Source organism: Pan troglodytes, chromosome 9 (genome assembly GCF_028858775.2).
Source record: "Pan troglodytes isolate AG18354 chromosome 9, NHGRI_mPanTro3-v2.0_pri, whole genome shotgun sequence".
NCBI lineage: Eukaryota > Metazoa > Chordata > Mammalia > Primates > Hominidae > Pan > Pan troglodytes.
The window spans coordinates 130,519,463-130,542,976 of NC_072407.2; the positions used below are offsets into that span (position 1 = coordinate 130,519,463).

At 40.0% G+C, this 23,514-nt stretch overlaps 1 protein-coding gene across 2 annotated transcripts in view; it reads right to left on the reverse strand.

Annotated features, from left to right (window-relative positions):
• The window catches only part of ETS1 (ETS proto-oncogene 1, transcription factor), a 128,351-nt gene extending 127,027 nt beyond the window's left edge, over window positions 1-1,324 (reverse strand). For both annotated transcript variants that reach the window (XM_016922254.4, XM_063784604.1), the window contains exon 1: window positions 1,238-1,324. The gene's annotated coding sequence lies outside the window, so the exon portion shown is untranslated. The remainder of the gene's footprint in view (window positions 1-1,237) is intronic.
• Between the last annotated feature and the right edge of the window lie 22,190 nt (window positions 1,325-23,514).

A 23,514-nucleotide genomic window follows, 5' to 3' on the forward strand; every position in this document is an offset into this window, starting at 1 on the left:
TGCACTACTGAACACATGAAAAGACCTTTTCATCTTCAAAGCACTTTGCAGACATTAACTCATTAGCTCTCCCTTCCCTCCATTCAGGAACAACAGGTGAGCAAGACTCTCAACAGCAGCAGTGGCCACCCTGCAGCCCTTGTGCACAGCCCACGGCCCCTGAAGAAAAAGCGTTTTCTCTTTGGGTAAAAATAGGCCACCAAATCCAAAACCACAACTGATGAAAGAGTTATAGTATCAGTAATTTTACAAATCAAATGGAGCTGCTGGAGTTATCATTTTAGAATTGGTATTTCCCGCTGTTTAACAAATACTTTTTTCTCAGTTGCATGGCAGTGGTCTAAGGTAAGAAGGAAAATGGACTTGAGATTAAAAACAAAAACTTACCCAAAAGGTAATAAAGAAATCCTGCAATAGAATGCATTGATTTCAGTGACCCAGCACCCTTTTAAGTTTGCCTGAAGAAAATACTACTTTGAAAGTTGGTAACAGAGACCTTTAACGGTGGGTGAGGAGTCACATACAAAGTGTCACGGCCAGATAAAATCACCGGATGCAGAGGAATTGCCATCGACATCTCCTGCCACTGAGTCCAGCTCTACCGTGGGGACAAGAAATACCTCCCTAACTCTGAGACAACCGCGGCCCACACCCACACCATGTCTCAACAACAGACTGAGGAACTTGTAGATCTTTGGACAACTGCAGGTCAGTCCCAAGACAGAGAAAAACACCAAACAGGCTAGTTTGGCTAGCAAGATTCAAACTTGTAGCAATTTCCTCTCTATTAAAAGCAATTCATTAAACTACTAGCAGGAGAAAAAAGTAAAACAATAGATTTACTAGGAGTGAAAGAGAATAAAAAGAAATTTATATATTTAACTACAGCTTTATTTCTTTGGAAGTGCTCCAATTTGCAAAAAAAAAAAAAAAAAAAATCAGGGTTTCTGACAAGTAATCTACGGGTATCTAAAACGTGCATGGTTTTACTTTTGTGAAGCAGGGAACATTTTTAAAAACATAGTCTTGCTTTCAGACTATTCTGACGAGGTTAGGAAGTATTTTTGAAAATTGTTAAACAATTAAATGGGAATATAGAAAGATGTGAAAAGAGAAAGAGAAAACTCACTTGTATCCTGAATCTCCCTACTGACATACTCTTTAATTCCACAGAAATTTTTTTAAAGCAGGAAAAGGAAAATGGACTGAAAAGTTTTAGGCAGAAACTGACACACACCTCACTTACTACTTTGCCGGAGAGCAGATCCTGAGTGAGCTTCCCTCAAAGTCTGTGGTCTCTTTCCAACTACCTGCGGGAATCCTCTGCTCCGTAGCTTAAGAGGATGCAAAGACCATAATGTTTCTAATAGAGCTGCCTCCTTAAATTGGGGGGTGTGGTCAAGCCAGGGAAAGCTGGAAAAAAGGCAGTCTTCCTCTTGCCCCTGGCACCAGGACAGCAGCCACTGGGACAGGCACAGCAGTCTAGGTGGAAAGCACTGTTGATTGACAGTGGTGGCACCAAATCACATCTTATTTCGTATTCTTCAAATTGTGCTTCAGCTGAATATAACTCAGCCTTGGAGAGTAACAGGGAGGGAGATGAGCAAAAGGGAACTAGTTCAGTGGGATAACACTGTATCTCACCTCATCATTTGCTGATGCATTTACTCTCTGCTGAATATGTAAATATTCATGCTTCATGTTCCTTGACTTTCTCAATGGAGCCCCCATTAACCTAGGCAAGGTCTCAGGTGAGGGAAAGGGATTGCTTTAGAAACACAGGGCGTCCACCACCCAGTCACCTGCTCAGGCTTCCCGTTTCTCTCTAATAACTTGATATGAAATGTGATATTTTCTAAAGAAAAGAAAATAATTTTGTGGAAGAGAGCTGACTGGATATGGACTTGGGATTTCTGAAAAGTAAAGCTAAAAATCCCCTTTTCATATAAGTCCGGTTTTAGGCAATCTCTAAAATAAGGCTACCTTTAGCAGCCCTGACTCATGGTCCGTGGTGCAGGAATAAAAGGGCAGAAGTGTTCATACATTTCTCATTTAGGGAAAATGTAAACAATATGAAAATCTTACATCTGTCCTAAGTGAAAATACACAGCATCTTTTATTCACATATTCAGGACTATGGTAAGAATGTTACAGCATAATCTCATTTCTATGAATGGAGTTATTACAATTTTTTTTGAGAAGTCAGTATTTGGCTGCTTAATCTAAGACTTTTATCCTAAAAGATTCCATCTTCTTTGAGTAGGAGGTGGGAGTTAAGATTTGTCATAGTTGGCTTCTTTCTCTTTTTAATAAAGATACAAACTTAGAAAATCCTTGAAAATCTAATAACTGTCATTTGGAGCCATATCATCATCAGCCTTCATTGTATAAAGCTGGCAATGCAGTTAAGATGACACTGTAAGTAAAGCAAGATTTTACTGCTCATCTTCTGCCTTTGCACATTAACTTGGAAGTAAGGAAGAGGTAATGCTATTGGTTCACTTTAGTTTAATAAATTGTCTGTGCCAGGCACTGTTCTAGGCACTAGAAAGATAGCAAGTTTGCATTGTAGTGAGGAGACAGACACATAAATCAACGATCTCCCCCCAAAAATGTAATACATGCTGCAAAAGAAGTCTATGAAGAGAGCTAGGGAAGCTTCAGCCTGCCCCTGCAGCCCAGTCAATTTCAGCACACTGCCCCATTTAAAGAGCCCACGGTCAATTATACCAATCATAACTAATTACAACTGTATTCACTATGTTTGCAGGATAATTGAAAAAAACAAAGTTGAGAAGACTTGGATTCTTGCTCTATAAGGGTGTACAGTGTGGCTGTCAAGGGGTTCTGAAGTCTGGAGTTGTCTATGCTGAGTTTATATAGAAAGCAACTCTTCAGGACCTTAGCTCCCTCCTCTGCCACGGCCTTTTACGGTGTGGAAGAACATAAACTAGAAATCTTAATAGTGCAAAATAAGCCACCACTGTCATAAATTGCCTAGAGAATGCCCAGGAAAACAGTAAGTTTTGTTTTAAACAGTATTTTCAAAAATATAACATTAGATGGGTATCCACATATAAGAGCATGACATTGGACTCCTACCTTACACCATACTCAAAAATTAACAAAAATCTATCAAAGATCTGAACATAAGAATGAAAATTATAAAATTCTTAGAAAAAATCAAAGAAGAAAACTTCATGACATTGGATTTAGCAATGATTTCCTGGGATATGACAGCTTATCCCAGGAAAAAAAACTTGGGCAACAAAAGAAAAAATAGATAAGTTGGACTTTATCAAAGTTTTAAAATGTTGTACATCAAGGGGCACTATTAAGACAGTGAAAAGGAAGTCCACAGAATGAGAAAAAAAATTGCAAATCGCATATCTAATAAGGACTTAATATTCAAAATATATAAAGAACTCCTACAACTCAACAGCAACAACAACAAATAACCTGATCTAAAAGTGGACAAAAGACGTGAGTAGACATTTCTCCAAAGATGCAGAAATGGCCAATAAACACACGAAAAGAAGGGCAACATCATTAATCATCAGAGAAATGCACATTCAAACCACAATGAGGTACCTCTTCACATCTATTGGGGTTCCTATTATCAAAGAAACAGAAAATAATGGCAAGAATAAGGAGAAATAGGAATAAGGGTGTGTTGCTGCTGAGAATGTCAAATGGTGCAGCCACTGTAGAAAACAGTGTGGTAGTTCCTCAAAACAATTAAATATAAAATTACCATTTGATCTAGCAATTCAACCTCTACATATATAGCCACAAGCATTGAAAGAAGAACTCAAAAAGATGTCTGCACAATATTGTTCATAACAGCGTTATTCACAATAGCCAAAAGGTAGAAACACCCCAACTATTTATCCACAGATAAACGGATAAGCAAAATGTGGTATGTAGAGAAATGGAACATTATTCAGCCTTGAAAAAGAATGAAATTCCAATACATGCTACAGTATGATGAACCTTGAGGACATTATGCTAAATGAAATAAACCAAATACAGAAAAGACAAATATTGTGTAATTCTACCTGTATGAAGTACCTAGAATAGTAAAATTTATAGAGACAGAAAAAGGGATAGAAGTTAACACAGGTTGGAGAAAGGAGAATGGGGAATTCGTGTTTAATGGGGACAGAGCTTCGGTTGGGGATGATAAAAAAGGAATGGAGATGGATGTGGGTGATGGTTGCACAACATGTGACTGTACTTAATGCCCCTGAATTGTACACTTAAAAATTGTTCAGATGGTAAATTTTACGTTACATGTATTCTACCACAATAAAAGAATATGTTGTCCCGAGGAAAATATATATATATATAGCATTAGAAGTCAGTAGGCTTCCGCAGAAGGAATGCTTTCTGATCCACATGGATGATATAGGACAAAAGAAAATGATGCTCTAGAAGAAGAAGGTATGAAATCCCTGGAGGATCCCTCCACTGCACGGTGGTGGCTCCCCAGCCCCTCCCTTATGCTGGCTCTTGAAGAGGGTGTAGTAATACCAGCCCAACTTCACAGGGTTGCTGAAATCACCATGCGATTAGATGACTGTGTAAACAGTAGAAGCAATGCTTTTCTTTCCCATGTCCATAGATAGCTCTATGAGGAAAGACCTCAGTTGATAGGGCAATATGACCATTATGATTCTCAAGGAAAAAATTAAAACTCAGTGATCCAGGGACATGGGTACCTTTAGACCCCATGTAAAAGGGATATGCGAGTGAGTTGTTTGCTTCTTTGAAGGAGTATCTCTGTAGCCTCGCCTAAACAATCGTAGTCTCAATATAGTTTGGATACAATTGAGACAGAGCATGAAGGAATTTCTAGAATAGCTTTTCTTACTGTAAGGAAACCTTTTTCCTTTTCTCAGTATAACAAGTTACCTTGTAAGTTAGTATGTCCTAAGAGGAAAAATGGAAGTAAATTCCCAGAATCTTAGCTCTGCAAAGGTCTTCAACGCTCCCACCAGCAACCTTCCCTCACTGCCACCCCAACTCCCTAAAGTGCAGAAGTCTCCTTCAAAGCAACTTATAATGATTCTGTAAAACCACCCGCTGCAGGAAAAGTGTGAAGTTTGAAATTTAAAATGGCATTAAATTTAAGGAAAAGCAAAGCAAAACATTACACATGTATTGCATTTTCCATATTAACTTTCCTTCCATCTCAGAAAAAAGCCTCGTGATAATTCAGAAGACTTCATATGTGCAGAGAACCAGTATCTAAACAAACTACCAAAACCAAGTAGAGTGAAACCCAGATACTATTACAAGCGTGGTTATCACCAAATATTGAAAAGAAAAAGAAAATATGCTGAAAATAAAGCAAAGAGCAGAGAACCATTGTGCATTCCCACTCCAGTTCTGGAACTTCTTAGCCTGTACTTTGTAATGACTCTCTCTCCTTCCCATGATCAAAAGCAAAGCCTTTGTCTTGAGCCACAGCTGAGACTGCAATGGCACACATACGTGTGCACACATCTGGCACACAGGTGCTCATCCTTCTGTGTGTGCCAGAGAGCCTATGGAGACCCGGATTTCTTGGCGTAGTCTTCCCACGACCCCTGATGTGCTGCTCCATTAGTCCTTGCACCAACTTTCTGGTTTTTTCTTCCTCTCTAGAATGTAGAATGAGCTGGGCACAGGCCCCCAGCTAGACTCCCTGCAAAGTAGCTTAGCTAATGTTGGTCAAAAATTCTTCTGCATCCTGGTTCCGCTGGGCCTGCTAAACATCCTGTGGACTCCACAAACTCGGAGAGTTTCAGCAGAACGGACCCTTCTGGGATGTATGATAGCCCACTGAAAACCCCATATCTTGCCACCCCCTCCTTCCACTCCCATTCCTTTCTATGTACTTTTTGTCACTCTGTCTCCCTGGTCCCTTCTCCCTCAAAATACTTCTCACTTTTTCTCTCTGTCAGTCTAACTCCTACAAAGTTATTTTTCAATCTCAATTTAATTACAGGATGAATATGTGGTTGTAGCATATTCAAGCCATACAGAAGGGTATGAATTCAAAACTGAGAATCACCACCTCGGGTCCCCTTCCACCCAGTCTCACACCAAAAAGCTAACTACTATTTAGGGTTTGATATCCAGCCCTCCAGTCTTTCCTCTATTCTTATACCCATACTGGGCCTTTTTAATGGGATTGTGTTCGATGTATTGTTCTGGGACCTTCTACCATGCATCCAGCAGTATGTTCAGCAGCTATGTCTTTCCAGATTGGCCCCTTCAGAGCTGCCTCAATCATCTCAGCCAGCCCCCGTAATCCCCTGTGACATCCCTTAAGCTCCAGCTCCAGTCCTTTCTTTCTCTCCCTGTGCTTTTCCACGCAGCTATTGTCTTGCTCCTGCGTTGTCACAATGAGCTATTTAAGTTCCCGTATCTCCTGTCCACGTCTTTCCTGCCTTATCTTCCCCACTAGAATGTGATTCTGGGGGTGCAGGGTCTGTGCCCTTGACATTTCCTTATCACCAGTAGTCATATAAACTGCCTCCCCAGCACACTCCCTTGAACATACTATGGACTGGATAAATATAAAAAGTTAGGGCTTGACAGCTCAAAATACATTGTGTACAGCATAATGCCATTTTTACAATCTAAAACCATAAATCAACTAAGTATTGAGAGGTTATTTCTGGTGGTATGGAAGATTTTTTGTTGTATTCTTGTTATGTTTGTGTTTTCTGATTTTTATACAATGTTGTATTGCACCTGTAACAAGAATAAAAAACCAAATTTTACAGTTAAGTACATGACTTTATCGGTCCAATGAAGACGACAGGCTATCATAGTGTGATAGCACAGGCTCTGAGATCAAACTTCCCAATTTAAATCCCAGCCTTTGTTCTTTCTCAGTTACCATGGACATTTTAAGATTTCCGATTTTTGGTTTCCTCATATATAAAATGAAGATAATGGCACTGTACACCTCAGGGATTACTGTGAGGATTAAAGAGGTAGTGAGACCTAAGTATTTAATTTAGTGATTAGAACAGACTTTATACTCAATAACTATTGACTGCTATTATCAATGGCATGGCCGGGGTGGACCCAAGGCACCCATTTCCCAATTCAGAGTCATTCTTACCACAATCCATAAATCTTCACAGGAGAAAACCCCAGGGGCTGATTGTCCCTTCTACTTGGAATGCTGGTTTGCTAATCTGGAGAGAAAAGACTGCTGCAGTCCCCAGTAATGTAATTAGCACACACTTGCTGGAGAAGGGTGTCCTGCTGAGTCTGTGGAAGGACAGACCGCTATGTCTCAGTGACTCACACCAAGTCATGCCGACTGCATTAATTTTTCCTTATGCAGCAGTCCACTGATTACAGATGGAACCCAGTCTTCGAGTCAAGCACTCCTCCCCAGCACAACTGCAATAGAGCCAACCTTTTGAGTTTCCCCAAGCATGTTTTCTAGTCCTAATTTTAGAAGGCAGCCCACTTTCATTGGAGGGACGCTAAAACCATTACTATATTTCCTGACCTATACTAGATAAACTGGTCTTAAACTTCCCCTCCTACATGTGTGGGAGGCTAGAAGGGCTTCTGGGAGGTGTCTGGGCTCCGCTTTCTCCAAGGTGCACAGGAAGCCACCACCCTAGTTCCAGTTTCACAGTATCTGTGCCTTGGACTTTTCCATGATTGCCCTGCACCTAGACTAACTAACTCAGTAGCTTCTGCTCAGATAAGATATGTTTTCCAGGGCAGAACATCATGACCAAGAATTCTAGAAGCCATAGTTTGTGAGCTGGGAATAATCGTTAGGGATTCTGCAACCTCATCACCTTTCAGATAAGCAAAGAGAATCAGGGAGATTAATCTCTTTTCCCTGAAGGGAAAGTGGATAAATCAATTTGCCAAATGTCATCAACATTAAGTGGTTAGCCTGTTGGTGGGACTGCATATTGAGCACCTTCCGTGAGTCTATTGGTCTATGTTTGGGACCAGGGTAACCATACTAAAGAAGCAACATTCAGATTAATTGACCTGTCAAAGGAATAATCCTCCCATTTTCACACTAAATGTCTGAGGCTCCAGTGGATAACTCAGTCCCCGGTAGACCAGGAAGAGGAAAGAACAATACAATGTACCACAAAAAATCCTCATGGATTTTGCTGTTTCGAAACATGCCTAGGGCCAGAAGTCCAGTAACTACAGTCAGCTGCATCCATGAATGTGGTGAGGGATTTATAGAAAGCCACATTCATCAGTTGTTAATGTACTCATTATATTGGCCTGATGCTGATGAATGACTGGAAATAGAATGGTGTGTTTTTGAGCCTTTTTAGGACACCACTTCAACCAAATGCCAGGTTTGCCGCTGACATCTTTATCCTGGATACTTCCCTTACTCCCTCAACATAGCCAAGACTATCTGTGTACTCAGAGGCTCAGGGAGACAAACTAAGAAGATCCAGATGTATCAATCATACATCTGGTTTTGACCTGTATTCTACCTCTACAAGGAGGTTTTCACTGACTATCCCTATCTCCCTCTTCTCACTAGATTCTGTCTTTCTACCATATGTTTCAGTAGTGTACTACTGTCCCTTTTGTAGCAAGAATTACATTGTAATTATTTGTGCATTGTCCTTTCTCTTTATTTATTGTAAAACCATGGGGGTAAGGAATGGATCAGCTTTGTTTGCCATTGTTCCTGCAACACTTACCACAGTGCATGAAACATAAAGTAAAGGCTAAATAAATATTTGATGGATAGATATATGACTAGAATGATGGATGGATGGATGAGTGGATGAATAGATGAATGGATAAATAGATAGAATGATGAGTGAATGGGTAAAAATGGATGGATGAAGAGATGGATGGATGGATGGATGGATGGATGGATGGATGGATGGATGGAGAGATGGATGGATGGATGGATGGATGGATGGATGGATGGAGAGATGGAAAATAGATATTTGAATGTTGGATATATGTGATCTAATTAATGTAACAATTTCTTAACTTTTGGTTCTTCAAGCACTCATCCTTTCCCCATTGTTCCTGCTGGTGTTCCACAACATAATACCAAAATGCTGGCACCTAACTCTGTCTCTTTAGTACACATCACACAACTATTTTAGCATGAACTTTTTTCCAGTCAATACAAAAATAAATCTGTCAGGGGAATAATTTATCTTTTACGTAGCACAAAGTGAAGTGAAGAGCTGACAATTAACCAGAAAATTCAGGCTGCATAAACAGACAGAATGAGTCACTACTTCACAACAGATTTCTTTTTGTCTGTTATCTGGGTAATTCAGTCTACATCTGGTGTCTTTTTCCTTGACTATTTGAGTAGTTGTCTCAATACATCCCTCATTTTATTTTTCCTCGAGGAGGAATAAAATAGAAAAAAATTAACTTGTGATTTCTGGACTGAACCTAGACTTCAGGGTTTTATTTCCCACCTAGTTTATTTTCCAAGAGTTTCAAGCCTGAAAAACACCTGAAATATGTTACTCATTCTTATAAGTGGCTGTCGGTTATGGGAAACTTTTCACATTGTACAGGTATGTAGAGATGGGATGCCAGTCCTGATTTGGAACAAGTGTAGAGTATGGCAAGAAACACTTTGGTTTCCAGTATTTTTAACTGGAAATGTCACAAAAAAAAATGCGCACATTTTTTTTAAACCAGCTGAGAAAATCACATAAACTTGAACTCAACCTTTGCACCAACCAGAAAGCATCCGGAATAGCCAGAGATGCTGACCTTGTTCCCAAGGAGTAGCTTGTGCCTGGAGAGAATCTGGCTCATTATCTAATGGAATTAAACTGCCAATTAAGGCTGTTTTTTGCAACTTGCATCACAGCTCATCCCTGGCCAAAGCACAACATGATACAGTCCAGTACTTCTAATCATATTTGGTGACATTTCAAAAAATAGTTTTTAGAAATTCTGGGTGTTTGGATAATATATACTTTTAAAGAGGGCCACTGGGGGCTGTGGTTCACGCCTGTAATCCCAGCACTTTGGGAGGCCGAGGCAGGGGGATTGCTTGAGCCCAGGAATTTGAGACCAGCCTGGGCAACATGGTGAGACCCTGTCTACAAAAAATGCAAAAATTACCCAGGCACGGTGGCTCTCAACTGTAGTTCCAGCTACTCAGAAGGCTGAGGTGGGAGGATCCCTTGAGTCCAGGAGGTTGAGGCTTCAGTGAGCTGTGATGGCACCAGGGCAATGGAGTGAGACCCTGTCTAAAACAGAGAGAGAGAGAGAGAGAGAGAGAGAGAGAGAGAGAGAGAGAGAGAGAGAGAAAGAGAGCCAAAGGAACAGAAACAGAAAGAGTAACAGTGAAAAAGGTATTGTTGCTCCTTGCTTAGAGTAGAGCTAAATCTTCCAATGTGTAAGAGGTTCAGAAGGCTGATATTTGTCTAGATTGTGAAGAAAGTCAGCCCTAAAGGTGATCAAAATTCAAAGAAGCGTAGGATGAATAATTTATATTGAAATTACACACTTCCTTTAAAATCACTTTCCAAGACTGAAATTTAAGGACTTCAGTCTTGAATCCAAAAGCAACTCTGCCTTCTATCTCTTTATCCAAATAGTCATTATTCTTCTTTAACGTAAAACTAATACATGTCAATTGTTTAAGATTTGGGAAATATGAAAAAGTCAAAACAAGAAGATTAAATTCACCCATAATTCCCCGCCCAGAGGTAGCCAGTGATAACATTTTGATGGATAGTTTCTTTGCAGTCTTTTCTGTGCAGATAGGTATTTTTTACATTATACAAAATAAAATAGGTTATATCATACATGATATTTTAACCTATTTTTTTCTTATAAGGCCATTAAATGGGCCTTCTGCAGTGTATTTTTATATGGCTGCCTGGTATTCTCACATGTATTCCTACAATTCAGAAATTTAGCACAGGACGGAGGCTTCATTTCATATTAACTTTTCTAGTAGCGAGAAGAATCATCAGCCCCAGATTTAATTTCTAGTTTTACTAACTAGTTGTGTGTTTGGGGACAAGGTTTCCTCATCTGAGAAGTAAAGGATTGCATGGTTAATTTCTTGAATGTCCAGGAGGAGTATCTGACACATAAATCATATAATGCACAGTTGCCTACCTGCTCAACTTTGCCTCCATGTCTGCTCCATATGAGAGGGATTTCCTCTTCCCCTTCATCCTTTGATTTGTTTTCTCTTTAATTTGTTCCACTTTCTTTCCCCTGAAACAATGAAATGTGATGCCTTTTATCTTTCATCAGAAGATGGGTGATTGGCTTCTTCTTCTACTGCTTCTGCAAACTCCGCCCCCGTCTCCTACTGAAAGCGAGAGCCTGTTTAGAGCCCCAGGGATAAGCAGGCACTTTTACATGTGCTCCTGCACCAGACTCATCTGACCTGTATGCTGCTGGTGTAGAAAATTGACTTTTGGAGGCTCAAGCAGGTCTCTACCTTCTTGAGGGCTCCAGCCAGAGGCAGACTAGGAGGAAACATAAAAGGCACACTCAAACAGAAATGTTGATTTTTCCTCTTTTAAAAAGAGCAGTAGGATTTTGTGTTCTACATCAAAGAGACAAGGTTTTTCCACTGTAGTCTCTAAAAATGGATAGAAGACTCAATTTGCTCACAATTTGGAATATAAAGAAATTCCTTAGGTCTGATACAGTAGTTCATAAAAACATTTATGGGGTTTTCTAAAACTTCCATATGCAATCCTGCACAACTGGATTATTTTTATTTTTATTTTTATTATTTTTGAGATGGAGTTTTGCTCTTGTTGCCCACGCTAGAGTGCAATGGTGCTATCTCGGCTCATCACAACCTCCGCCTCCCGGGTTGAAGCAATTCTCCTGCCTCAGCCTCCTGAGTAGCTGGGATTACGGGCATGCGCCACCAGGCCTGGCTAATTTTGTATTTTAGTAAAGACGGGGTTTCTCCATGATGGTCAGGCTGGTCTTGAACTCCTGACCTCAGGTGATCAGCCCGCCTCAGCTTCCCAAAGTGCTGGGATTACAGGTGTGAGCCACCCCACCTGGCAACAACTGGATTCTTGAGAAAATTTTCAAGCCAGTTGCTTGAAAGAAAGGATTCTTCCCTGCCCCCAAGCTAACTAAGCTACTAATGCAACTGGCTTGAGACTAACAAAGGCCGGGAGATTAAGTACACGTTTGAATTTTATCTCTGCATATCTCTGGAGTCAGTCAATTTGGGTGTCTCAGAAAGACTCAACATCTCTCACCGGAGTCTTCTGAAGCACATCCACAGGGAAGATACAAGAAGCTTCTGATGTTTTATTTTATCATGAATTCCATTGACCCCAGAAACCTGTGATTCTGGTGTAAAATAGGAGGGGAGTGGGAATAGTCCTGGCTATTTAATTATCTCAGTAGGTGCTGATATTCCCACATATCAGCAAGAAGTATTCCAAAGAACAATGACATCAGATCACTGAGTGTCTTCTGAGACATTTTGTTCTTCATTACTTCTCTCCCCTCCTTGTCACTGTTACCAAACACAGCAATGACACTCATTGAACTAGGCACCACTCCCTACTGTTGGCCTGTGCTCTTAGCATAAGCTCTCTTCTCATTGAGATGGTGAAAAATAAAATGAGAAAATAGAGAGAGAAAATGCTTTGAAAGAAGAACACTTTGCATATGAAAGAAATTGGAGATTTTGTTTATGATAGCTCAGATGAATCCTGCCTTGTCTCATTGCAGCAGCCTGTTATAATATTTCATTGTTGGAACTGAAATTGCCTCATAATAGACAAGTGTCATAGGACTTGGATCAGTAGATAAACACTACAGGGAAGCCTATTTCAGATCAAAATGGTGAAGTGCTTTTGAACATTTAGAGAGCTTTTGAATATTTGGAGCCATTCAAAAACAAAATGAGTGCCTGGAAAGCACTGAATAAGTTGAAACAGAGCTATAAGACCAGCTAGCAGAGATGCTGTAGAAAAGTTTCTTGCACTGGACCAGACAACAGCTAACATTCTATCCCAGTAAGAATCTGGGAATTCACTACAATGATTTTTAATGCTGCTTTTAAATAGGTGAAGGGCTGTAATGTAGAAGAGGAAGTGTTTTCTTTCAGATTATCAGACTAAGCCCAGTTGATGGAAAGTATAGGAAGACGAACTTTGGCACAATGCAGCCAATGCAACAATATTCACAATATTCATGGCATTTAGAAATGCCATATAATTAATTTTTTCAAAGTCGGGTAGATGTGAGAATAATCTGACCAAAGCTAATCCACCAGTGTTAGACCTCAAACTTTAGATTCTTCATCCAGTTCTGAGTTCCATGTCTCACATACCCCTTCCAATCTAAGGCCACACATACTTGGCAAATAGTCTTTTAAAAATTAGAGGAAAGCCATACGTTAGTGACCGTTTGCTGACAGTCCTTATCCGATCCTACTCCCTTATAACTGCTTCCTTTCTCAGACTCTCTCTCAGGGGGAACACTAAGTTATATGCCTGAGCTCATCTCAGGCCTCCAGAAACTAGATTGAATGGAATAAAAACTCTTAATGAGGAATTTTATCTTTGTCATGGGGGTTTTACATGTCTACTACCATCTAGGAAGCCCTCTCCAACTTGATCCTATAGCAAAATCTTTTTTCAGCCTCTGTCTCTTCTGCACTTAGAAATTTTTCTGCCTAACTTCACCCTTCTGAGAACCACCAGCAGCTCCACTGTGGGATCAGATAGTCACATTCTTGATGACCCTATAGATAAATCCAATGAGCAATTGCTGCCGTGCACATTACTTAATTGTTTACATTCAGAGTGATGACTATGTTTTACTCATCTTCATATTCTTAGCATTTTGCTTGGTAACTAAGTTCTTAGGAACTTCTCAGTATAGGTTTATTTGGTTGAAAATATGGATATGTTTTGCTTTATTTTAGAGCTGAGGTTAGTTACAGATGGACTCTATGACATCCTCAAATGCAACAAAACATGAGTATCTTTAAAACTGTAGATATCGTTAAGAATCTCCCAAGATGCCATTTTGGGATACTATGGAAAAGGAGCACAGCGTAAGGAAGCTCTTATCTCAAGGTCTTTATACTTCCTCTTCCAGCTGCAGTTCCACATAGTTCTCTCCCTCACTTCATGAAGGTCACCTGAAAATGTTAACTTGTCAATGAGGTCTTGCCTAACTATCTTATATAAAATAAAGCCTCCATCCCCATCCATAGCACTCCCTACCCACCTTACTCTGCTTTATTTTTCTCCATAGGACTCATCGCCATTTGACATACCATGTGTCTGCTCACTTATTTGTTCACTGTGTGTCTTCCCCCTCATTGGGCAGAAAGAGACTTTGTGGGTTCACTCATTGCTTTTTCCCCAGGTCTAGAAGAGTGCCTGGCACATACCAAGGAGCAAGGAAGAGCTCAACAAACATTTACTAAACAATTGAATGATGAATAAGAGAATTATTGAAACTAAAAAACATAAAATTGCCCAATAAAAATTCAATAACACGACTGAAAAATATGTCAAAGAAGTCTCTTGGAACAAAGAACAAAAGTTTGCAATACAAAATGTGAAATAATATAAGCTGAGACATAGAAGATTAATCCAGGATAGCCAACATTTACTTCATGAAGTTTCCAAAAAAGAGAGAAAATAAAAGGGAAAAATATTAGAAGAAAATTTATGAGAGCTGAAGAAAGTCACCAATCTTAAAACTGAAGTTTCAGCCAAGGATAAGAGAAAACACAAAAAGCTTTTAGAGAAAAGTTAGAAAGTCACCTACAAAAGAATGAGAATAATTAGATTGGCATTAGCCTTTACATTAGCAGCACTGGACACTAAAGGGTAAGACAGTTATATCTTTAAATTTTTTAAGAAAAATCGTTTTGAACCTAAAATTCTGTACTTAAACCATCAATCTAGTATAATAAAATGCAAACATTTTAAGACCCACAATGAATATGAAAGTTTACCTTCCATAAAGTCTTTCTAAAGAAATAAGATGATGTTGTTTAACAAAATGAAAATAGAAACAAAGAAAGAAAAGAAAATGAAATCCAGATAACAATGAACCTTATCCAGGAGACAGATATACAAGAGGCATTAAAAGAAGTCATCCAAATTAGAATAGCAAATTGTCTATTGTCTTTGAAAGAAGGTAGATTATCCCATAGCAAATAATTATTAAAACGTTAGATGAAAGGTGAGGTCATAAACTGCTCCAACTAACAGGAAGAAGAAAAGCTATTAGAAACACCAGGGAAAACAAAAAGCTATGAAAGAAAATGATATGAAAAAAACTAGAATGTGGTCTGATTTTAACCAATTCATAAAGTATAAGAAAGAGAGTCCACTTGACCTTAAAACTTGGAGTATTTTTTATCAGTACACAAGTTTAGTGACACATATTTATACCTTATTCTGTAAAGTCTAGTTATACAAGTTGGTTCTGTGGTGAATTATCTTAATATGAATACATAATTATCTTAAATGAGATTTTAATCTTTAGAATCAACTTAAAGTCAAAGTATGAATGGCTTAACTTTGGTTACAAAATGAAATGTAAATCTAATGTTGGTGATATTAGTAACTGGAGATGTATGTAAAAAAGTAGAAAGAAATATGGGGGTGCTAATTTCTACATTTTACATGACATGAAATCAGATATATTATCTAAAGATGATGGATCAAGAAATAAAAATTAAAGTATGTTATTTAAAGTTATAACAATAGCTAAATGAAAACTAAAATTTTTAAAAATAACTTAAAGATTTGGAAATTGATGGGGGTGGGTGTAGAGTAATTGAGCTACATTTTATGTCTTGTACTGATGGTTCATTGATATGGTTTAAAGTAATTATATCAAAAAGTATATATAAGTATATATTTCAAGAGGTGGAAATACATAAAATATGGAATTAACTACTAATAATAAAAACAGAAAAGGTTTAAGTGGTTACCTTTTGAGAGTGGTTTAAATGGTTTAAGTGGTTACCTTTTGACCAACTGTAGTATGGGAATGTTAACTTCCACATTTTCATAATATTCTGTTCTTTTTTTAATTAAATAAATTTTATATATTTTTTAATCTGCTTTTTAAAAGAAGAGATTATTTGTATTGGAAACTGCTGGCCCATAGCCACTTCTCCTATGACACTGGCTATGTTGGGATGAGACAAATCAGACCACAAAATTTTTTTCATGAAAATCTGGCTTTCTTTTTCTGAGATGGTTTACAAAGAGGCTATGAAGACCTTTGGAAATATTATAGAATTTGGAATCAAAAGAAACAGGACAATTGCATAAAAATCTTTTAATAGATTTTTATGCCTCAATTTTCCTACACTTCAATGGGCTTCTTGCCCATAATTTTGCTCCTTTGAGTCCCAAGGAGATGAGGTGTTCAAATCCTGAGCGATAGGAAACCCTGCCAGTGGTCGTTTTCTGTCGATAAGCCAGGAGTTACGGACAAGAGCCGGGCAGTTTTTACACATTTCTGGCATGCAAATAAATGTGCCAAATGTTTAAATTACTCTGTATGATTTCTAAGTCAGCAGCTTCAATGCTCCCTATGGTAGAATCAAATTTCTGCATGAAGATCTTCTGAGGAAACTGCTGACTTACTGAACACTCTGTAGCCAGACACCCACACAACTCACAGCACACCTTGAAAACACCAAGGTGGCAGGGTGGAGGATGGGGAGCCTTCTTTGCAGAGGCCTAAAGAGCCAGCCTCATCCTCCATACACATGGCTCTCCTTTCTTCTAGACAAGGGCCACCCCGGTTCCTCTACCCTTGCAGTGATGGTGTTTCCATGGGTTATATTGGGTTGGGGAAGTGGGTGGATAGGAAATATACAGAAAATGCAAAACAAAACTGATTTGTGCAAATCCTCATCTGGGAAGCCTGCATTCCTGGTTGCCTGCATTTATAATATTAAGGGGGTGGGGGAGGAAATTACAAATAAGGCAGTCAATGAGTTAGTATGAATTGGATCTTTGTTCTTTGGCAAACCCTGCCTGGAAAGCTGAGTGCAGGCTTCTCATTGACTTGCAGCATCAGTTTTACCGAAATGGCTTTAAAATCTGCCCAAGGTCCATTCTCCTCCTGCCAGGCCAGAAAGAAAAAGAAAGGTGACCACACAGCTGGACACCCTGTGGTCAGTTCTTATGAAAGGGGCAAACTCTGTGCAGTGCCTATACACTCCATCAAAATATGGGAAAGGAGCTGGGGAAATGGTCCCATGGAGAGACCTGGGAACAGAGAAAGGGAGCCGAAAGAGAAATAATTCTCCTGGCTCTGTTCTATGCCACCCACAGCCATGGGCTAGATACACTCTCTGAATGCCAAACTTGTGCTTCCCAGGCACCCTGCTGCCAAAATATAGCTGGAGAAAGCAGCCAGAGAACCCCACAGTCCAGGCAAGCACAAGAGCTTAACTGGAGACAAGACTGTGGGGTTGAAAGGGAGGGAGATGAATCCTCTCAGATGTGTGTTGACTCCTTCCTAAGTTCAAAGCACTTACGCTTTTAAATCATCTCTCCTCCAAGTAAATTTGTGGGACAAGCAGTATTTTCTCCACTTAATAGACGATGAAATTGAGGCTCAGATTTGATTTGGATCATAGCCAGTTTGCATAGATAGCACCAGATTCTATTCCTTGGCCTTCTCACTTCAGGGACTTTTTCCTAGACCACATTACCAGTAGATGTCATTCTTTGACCAGCAGACAAATGCCAGAGAGTAGAAATTCTAGCCACTTGGCTGAAAGTTCAGGTTCAGGGAGCATCTTCAAGAGAGGGAGGGACTCGAGGCCAGTGTGCCCAGCTCCTTTGCCTCTGCCCCACCCAGAGCTGAGGGCCTGGACCTCATGTGCCCTCCCCACACGGTGCCTACTTTCTCTTTTACAGAGACTCTGTGACCCCTCAGGGATCCCAGATCCTCAATCCCACTGAGGCTTTGCCTCAGGTGGGGGGGCTACATGTTTCCTCCAGACTAAAATATTATTCCAATAGCTTTATTTTTATATTATTATTATGGTTTGTCTTTTATTTTTTGTTACTTATCTCCTCTGGTCATGAGTCGCTGCATACCCTAAACCAGGTGGGTTCAAATTTCCCCTATTTTAATTTGAATTTCCACATGATCAGAATAAACATGGCTGCCTTGAGATCTCATTTTCCAGTGCTGCCAGAAATGAAAATTCCACATAGCCTAGTGGACCTTCCCACCTCCTCTCACTGGACAGCTTGCTGTTTAGAGGCTCCTGCCATTCTTAACACGGCAGCTGTCACAGCAGTTAGCCATGGAAAGACCCATTCTCTCATTTGATCCCATCTCCCTGCCAGGACAGGATATAGGCCTTAAAAGTGCTTCCTGGTGTAAGGACTGAGTCGGGGTTTATTTATCCTAGGTTACAGCAAACATTACTTCAAAAAACAGGAAAGAGAGTCTCATCTTGTTGATTATGATACCAGTTATAGCAATGAGGTGGAGGCGTTGTGGCAGCGGAGCTTGCATTTCCATACAAGGCTACCTTGGAACCTCATCTATTGTTAGGGAGCCGAAGTGTGTCGCTGTGACAACCCTAATAGAACCTTAGGAGTACTGGCTACTCCTGCTCTCATGTTCCTTAGAGCCATCAGAAATAAAAACAATTATATCAGCTTGTGACTTTCTTAGATTGGTCCTAATTTACAAATCTCCTTATGGGCAAATTAACTGTCCCATTTGCCTTTCATTGGGAACAGCTCTAAGATACACTCAATAAAATGTTTAATTAAGACTGATGGAATACTAGAACTCATTCTTTCTAAATGCATTTTTGTAAGGAAATTATATCTAACGATAATTTGTTGTATAGTTCAAAATGCCTAGAAGAGAAGAATTATAATGTTCCCAACACAAAGAAAAGATAAATGCTTGAGGTGCTGGATATCTCGATTACCCTGATTTGATCATTGCACATTGTATACATGTATCAAATTATCACATGTACCCCAATATCTGAACAATTACATAGCAATAAAAAGCAAAAACAAATAAAAAAGACAGATTGAAAAAGAGCCAGTTGATCAGGAAGGGAGGGAAAGAGAATGTGCAAAGGATTCCTGGGCTCATTTGCATGGAGAAAGCAAAGTTGAATAATGTCTCACCTCAAATTCAAGAAGTATTTCCCTGCTAATAGCTGCATTGTTAATAATACTAAGAGCTAACACTTATTAGACGCTTACTGCTTGTCAGGCACTGAGCTAAATATTCAACAGGCATCATATCATTTAACAACACTAAGGGAAGTGGTGTTATTATTTCTATTTTGTTGAAAGAAAAAAATGATTGTACAAGCAGTTAAACAATTTGCCCAAGGTGACACACAGGTACGGATACAAGTAAAGGGCAACCTGAATTCAAATTGGAATTAATCTGACTCTTGAGCCTGTATTCTTGACCACATGCCATACTGCCTTTCTGCTCTTGGTTTATTTTTGGAGAACCAGTGCTGTCAGAGAAGAAAAGTGAGAATATTGCTGTTATTCACCAGATAATTTTAACTCTGCCTTTATTTCTGAGAGATAGTTGTTTTCCTTTTCCACCCTCCTTGGTCCTCAACCGACCCACACCTTGTCCTCCATGGCTCCCCTCTCCCACTTGATCTCTTTAGCCTCTTTCCCATCAGAACAGTAACTGATGGTTGAACTAAGAAGCATCATGACCAATGACCTTGGATAACTCCACTTTCTTTCAGCCCCTGCCTCAAACAGGGATTAAGGAAGAAAATAATCTCTGGGATGCTACCTTCCATGAATCAGGGTCTAGCACCAACAAATATTTGGGTACGATTCATCCAGCATCTTCACTCTCATTGTCATATTTGATGTGTGGGACAACTATATGAATTAGGCCAGTCAGATAATACTACTTTAGAGATAATACAACTGAAGCTCAGAAAGCAGGTGCAGTTGAGAGTTGAGCCAGATCCGGTTTCAAATCCCATCTGTTTTCTATAAAATAATGGCAGCCTCTTCTGAGAATGAGAATCTGCCCCATTCATGCCACCCTAAAGAGATGGTTTGCTTTACCTGGGACTTCGAGCTCCACCCTTGTGGCACAGATGTCATTCGTGGAGGTTAAGTGTTCTTGGTGGGCAGAGGTTTCCATGAGAGCTCATTTATGTTGGCTACAAGACTGTTCTTCTCCTAGCATGTAAACCACATTATTTTGGTTTTCTTTAGTTGTTTGTCTTGCTTTAAACATTGTCTTGATAGAAAAGGAAATATAATGTCTTAGGTGTCAATGTAAAGTTTATCAACAAGTCTACACAGAAATATGCATCTATAAATCCAGACTATAAAGAGCAATGACAAATGAATCAAAACACCTGGACTCCAGCCCAGACCTCCCGGTGAATTTTATGAAGCTTTGAGAGAGCCACTTGCATTCTCCAAGCCTCAGTTTCCATAAAGGAAACAATGGTGGGCTAGAGGATCCCTACAGAGTAGCACTTTCCCGGTATTAAAAACCCATGGTTTTTAGGATCCTTAGCCCTGCCGATGGTTATCTGAGCAGGGGAAGCATATTTGTTTTAAGCAACTGGGACTGTAGAAGACATGGGTGCTTCCTTCCTGGGATGGCCAGGCAACAAGAGGCATGTAAGAAGATTTCCAAGGAAGAGAAGGCAAGCCATGGGGCTGAGTGGGAGCAAGTTGGTCTGCTGGGAAGGAGCAGAAATACTGACCACCTCAAGTCCTGAACACCCAGTGGAGGTCATGCCTTTCCATGGGTGGTCTCCAAATTCTGGGCATGCTTTTTCTTCCTGTTTCCAAATAGCTTAGCAAGCTTAATCCATCCACACAACATGTAATAAGTTCTTCTGTGTTCCAGATATTTGATAAGAACTGAAAATAAATGATAAAGCAAGATTCTGTTCTTAAAGAGCTTATCAGAGGAGTAAGTAACAAGAAATGATGTGAATTTTTAGCAGAAGCTTGTAAAACATCAGACGAGAAAAACACGATATGTGTGTTCTATATGGATTGGCAGGGTACATTATTTTATACCAACTCATGACGTTCTTTACCCATTTGATGTGTGTTAAATCCTAGTTCCCCAAGTCCATAAGGAGCTCCTTGAGGGCAGGATCAAGACTCATGTTTATTTGTTCAACGATACCTCACCCAGCATTAAGCACATCAAAAGTTGTTCACTAATCTGGACAAGTTCTTCCCCTATCTGGACATGTGGTAGAATCCCACTCCCTGCCCTGTTGAAATTGGGAGTGGTCCTAGGATGTGCTTTCACTGATGAAATTCGAACAGGGTCACTTGGCAGAAAATTAGAGGACCACTGAAGAGTTTCGGCCTTTCTGTTTGTCTCTCTGGCACGTGTCAGGTGACAGCTGCTTATCAGCTCGGGCCCAGAGTAACTCTGATACCATGGAACAAAACCCCCTGCCAGCCCAGTGTTCATGCAGCATGAGTAAGATGTGTTGCTTCAAGCCACTGAGGTTTGGCTCTTGTTACCACAGTGTAACCTAGTCCAGTCTGCCTGGTACAGAAGTGTTCCACAAATATTTGCTGATCTCTGTACTGATGCCTCGATTATAGCAGATAGGTAAGGAAGTAAATAAAGTAAGTTGGCAGCAGCCCTAGGAAAGTCTACCTCCACTGGAAAAATACTTTCCCAGCTCTTTCTAATATGCTGTTGTTCATATTTCTAGCAAAGCACCACAAAAGGCCATTGACATTCCATCTCTTTCAGCATTTCTTCCACTTTGAGGCTGCTTTGTGGCTGCTCAAACTCAGATTTAAGTTTGCTGTGAACCATAGCAGTGAATGCCTCTATCTTTGCCTCAAGACTTTTGTAGTCAGAATAGGCAATGCAATAAGTAGTCCTGGAGAATGGTAGACAATTTAGGGAAGAGTTAAATAAGAGATTGTCTGAAAAAGTGTGCGAAGATTGGAAAGGAAAAGTTCCACCGAGACAGAGCTTCCCAGGGATTGCAGTCAAAAACCACTAGGAAATTGAGATAGATGGTGATGCCTTTAGGAGCTTGGCCTCTGGCATCAGGCAAACCCGACCTTGAATCCCAGCTATTCACTCACCTACTGAGTGACTGAGCAATTTACTGAACCTTTCTAACCAATTCAGTTTCCTCATCTGTCAAACAAGAGTAAGGATTGAGCTCAGCTCTTAGGGCCATTGACCACATAGGAAAGTAATTTTCCTTAATAATAAGGACGCATGTTTATATTATGTGCTTTTAAAAGGAGCCTTAAATAAAGAGAAGTGAGATCATTTTCCAGTGCACTTAGCATAGTAACGACAACATAGAAAGCGTTAAAAAAATGACAGCTTAAGAAAGCAAAGGATGTGGAAACACTCACTGAAGGGCCATGGAACATGAAAGAGGGCTCTGCCTGGGCTCAGCTTCCAGGAAACTCTCAAACTCTTGCCCAGAGCATCGTGATGTAGCCATTGGAACCTCACGCAGGCGATGATGATCCTTTTACCAGATATTAGAACTTACCTAACCTTCAGCCACTTAAAAATGCTCTCTGGAAAGTATTCAACAAGGGCTTGAGAAACCAAGGAGACCCTGATGGAGGAGATGTCAAATAACGTGAGAGCCTTGTTCTGTCTAAGCTAATTTCCGGCACTTTCCAGAGAGTTGGAAGTGATTGGTCTTCGGTCTGCTCAGCTGACTTTGAAGCATTGGCCAAAGGGCTCGGGACAAGCAGGGAGAAGGTGGAAGTCGTCTATTGTCTCCACCTGGGACTGCCTCAATGTCCTTTTGTTCCAGCTGGATGTAGCCCCAGAAATAGCAGTAAAGGAAAAACATGTGCTTTGAGGTTCCCCATCTCCCTTTTCTGTGCCCTCTCCCTTACCAGGGGATTTTTCCTGCGCCCAGGTACCCCATGTTTCTTGAAGTTCTGCCCCAGAGACAATTATTCCCTCCAGTGGAGTGGAGAAAACAAGAGACTTGGAATTAAAAGACACATATCCAAATCTGGATGCTTTCACATGCCAGTTCTTATCTGATTGCCCCTGAGCCTCAGTTTCCTGGAAATAGCAGTAACCACCCCACAGTAGGTAATTATTTTATTATATTATAGTACTTTAACAGATTTGGGTTTGATTTGAACAGCAGAGACAAGAAGAATTAATTTCTGCTCTTGTAGATGAAGCGAAATTTTTCAACCAGGTAAAATTCCCTAACTTGCTCACTCCATTAATTCCTCCAACCATCCATTCACTCAATAAACATGTATTCTGAGCCTACTATTGTGTTAAGTAGCACTAATTGACGAGAGCTGAAAGAGAATTCAGACCTTGGGAATGAGGCTGACAGAGAAACAGATGGTAAAGCAGGAGAGTGGCTGCGGTGTTTAAAGCAGCCCAGCAGATAAGGAAGGGAAGCATAGTGCACCCTAGAGAGCTCAGGAAGAGCATCCTGAGTGAGGAAATGCCTACCCTTAGTGTGAAGTGATGGCTTAGAGTGTAACAGGTAAAAAAAGGCAG